Here is a 3,253-nt window from a genome sequence, read left to right as displayed (position 1 = left end):
TTAATTTATATAAGCAGAAAACTTCTAGGTTGAATGGATGAATGACTAATTTGAATTCTAAAAACAGAGAATCACAGCCCCTCAGTCAATTTCCAGACTTGAGCCAGTTTACAGACCCAGAAACCCTTGAATGAAGGGGAGGCCCTGTCCCCTTGAGGAAGGACCCCACTACATTACCAACAATTTATGCAGTGAACCTTTCTCCCATCCTTCCCCAAGGAGACCTCTGGCCTTTTATCAGGGTAACTGCAAGGCCAGCAATATACTTCTCCTGTCCTACCTCAGGGATATATCAACTCTCTGGCTTTGTGTCATAATGTTATTTAGAGAGACCTTGATTGTTTTTGCTTCTGTGAGATATCACACTGGTCCATTACATTGATGACATTATGTTGATTGGATCCAGTGAGCAAGAAGTAGCAAACACTGGACTTACTGGTGAGACATTTGAGTGCAAGAGGATGGGAAATAAATCCAACTAAAATGCAGGGACCTTCTAGTTCAGTAAAGTTTCTAGGGGTCCAGTGGTGTGGGGCCTGTCAAGATATTCCTTCTAAGGTAAAGGATAAGTTGCTGCATTTGGCCCCTCCTACAACCAAGAAAGAGGCACAACACCTAGTGGGCCTATTTGGATTTTGGAGGCAGCACATTCCTCATTTGGGTGTGTTACTCTGGCCCATTTATCGAGTGACCCGTAAGGCTGCCAGTTTTGAGTGGGATCCAGAACAGAAGAAAGCTCTGCAACAGGTCCAGGCTGCTGTGCAAGCTGCTCTGCCACTTGGGCCATATGACCCAGCAGATCCAATGGTGCTTGAGGTGTCAGTGGCATGTAGGGCTGTTGTTTGGAGCCTTTGGCAGGTGCCCCTAGGTGAATCACAGTGAAGGCCTCTAGGATTTTGGAGCAAGGCTCTGCCATTTTCTGCAGGTAACTAGTGTCCTTTTGAGAGACAGCTCTTCACCTGTTACTGGGCTTTGGTGGAAACTGAACTTTTGACTATGGGTCATCAGGTCACCATGCAACCTGAACTGCCTGTCATGAACTGAGTGCTTTCTAACCCATCTAGCATAAAGTGGGTCGTACACAACAGCATTGTATCATCAAATGGAAGTGGTATATATGTGATAGGGCTCAAGCAGGTCCTGAAGGTGCAAGTAAGTTGCCTGAGGAAGTGGCTCAAATGCCCTTGGTCTCCATTCCTGCCACCCGGACTTCTCTCCCTCAGTCTGCAGCGATGACCTCATGGAGAGTTGCCTATTTTCAGTTGACGAGGAAGAGAAGACCAGGGCCTAGTTCACACATGATTCTGCATGATATTCAGGCACCACCCAAAAGTGGACAGCTGCAGCGCTATAGCCCCTTTCTAGCACGTCTCTGAAGGACAGCAGTGAAGAGACATCTTCCCAATGGGCAGAACTTTGAGCAGTGTACCTGATTGTGCACTTTGCCTGGAAGGAGAAATGGCCAGATGTATGATTATATTACTGGGCTGTAGCCAGTGGTTTGGTTGGTCAGGGACTTGGAAGAAGTGTGATTGGAAAATTGGTAACTAAGAAATTTGGGGAAGAGGTATGTGGATGGACTTCTTTGAGTGGTCAAAAATTGTGAAGATATTTGTATCCCATGTGAGTGCTCACCAATGGGTGACCTCAGCAGAGGAGGGTTTTAATAAGAGGATGGGATGACCCATTCTGTGGACACCACTCAGCCTCTTTCCCCAGCCACTCCTGTTCCTGCCCAATGGGCCCATGGACAAAGTGGCCATGGTGGCAGGGTTAGAGGTTATGCATGGGCTCAGCAATGTGGACTTCCTCTCACCAGGGCTGACCTGGCTACAGCCACTGCTAAGTGCCCAATTTGCCAGCAGCAGAGACCAACACTGAGCCCTCAATGTGGCACATTCCTTGGGGTGATCAAACTGGTGGCAGGTTGTTTATATTAGACTTTTTGCATCATGGAAGAGACAGAGGTTTGTCCTCACTGGAATAAACACTTCGGATAGGGGTTTACCTGCCCTGAACGCAGTGCTTCTGCCAAGACTAACATCTGTGGACTCACGGAATGCCTTGTCCACCATCATGGTATTCCACACAGCATTGTCTCTGACCAAGTCACTCATTTTATGGCTAAAGAACTGCAGCAGGGTGCTCACGCTTACCATGTTCCCCATCATCCTGAAGCAGCTGGATTGATATAATGGAGAAATGGCCTTTTGAAGTCACAATTATAATGCCAAGTAGGTGACAGTACTTTGCAGGGCTGGGGCAAGGTTCTCCAGAAGGCCATGTATGCTCTGAATCAGTATCCAATATATGGTACTGTTTCTCCCATAGCCAGGATTCATGGGTCCAGGAATCAAGGGGTGGAAGTGGAAGTGGCATCACCTACCATCACCCTTAGTGATCCACTAGCAAAATATTTGCTTCCTGTTCCCACGATATTATGTTCTGCTGGCCTAGAGGTCTTAGTTCCAGAGGGAGGAAAACTGCCAGCAGGAGACACAACAACGATTCATTAAACTGGAAGTTAAGATTGCCACCTGGACACTTTGGGTTCCTTCTACCTGTAAGTCAACAGGCTAAGAAGAAGGGAGTTACAGTATTGGCTGGGGTGATTTACCCAGACTCTCAAGATGAAATCAGTCTACTACTGCACAATGGAGGTAAAGAAGAGTATGCATGGAATACAGGAGATCCATTACGCTGTCTTACCCTGCGGTTTAGGTAAATGGGAAACTACAACAGCCCAATCCAGGCAGGACTGCAAATGACCCAGACTCTTCAGGAATGAAGGTTTGGGTTACTCCACCAGGAAAAAAACCATGACCTGCTGAGGTGCTTGCTGAAGGCAAAGGGAATACAGAATGGGTAGTAGAAGAAGGTAGTTGTCAGTACCAGCTACGACCACAGGACCAGCTGCAGAAATGGGGACTGTAATTGTCATGACTATTTCCTCCTTCTTTTGTTAAAACATGTTTGTGCATGTATACACTTGTACTAAGAAAATATCTTCATTTTATTTCCTTTCTTCTTTATTATGTGACATAAGATTTATTGACTTCACATCAGCGTTTAAGTGTTGTTAACTTTATGTAATAGTATTTGGGTTGGGGATTGGTGCATTTCCGGTTGTACGTAGGATAGTTGTGTTAGGTTAGGTGTAATTATGACCTCATTATTGTCTTTATTTGGAGATTATGTATGATCTCAGGAGATGTGTATGTGTTGAAGTTGACGAGGGGTGGACTTGTGATGG

At 46.0% G+C, this 3,253-nt stretch overlaps 1 pseudogene; it reads left to right on the top strand.

Annotated features, from left to right (window-relative positions):
* Nucleotides 1-255: 255 nt before the first annotated feature.
* LOC116270119 lies at nt 256-2,994 on the top strand (annotated as a pseudogene).
* Nucleotides 2,995-3,253: the final 259 nt, after the last annotated feature.

This window comes from Papio anubis, chromosome 13 (assembly GCF_008728515.1).
Source record: "Papio anubis isolate 15944 chromosome 13, Panubis1.0, whole genome shotgun sequence".
NCBI classification, from domain to species: domain Eukaryota; kingdom Metazoa; phylum Chordata; class Mammalia; order Primates; family Cercopithecidae; genus Papio; species Papio anubis.
This window is presented reverse-complemented; position numbering and strand designations above follow the sequence as displayed.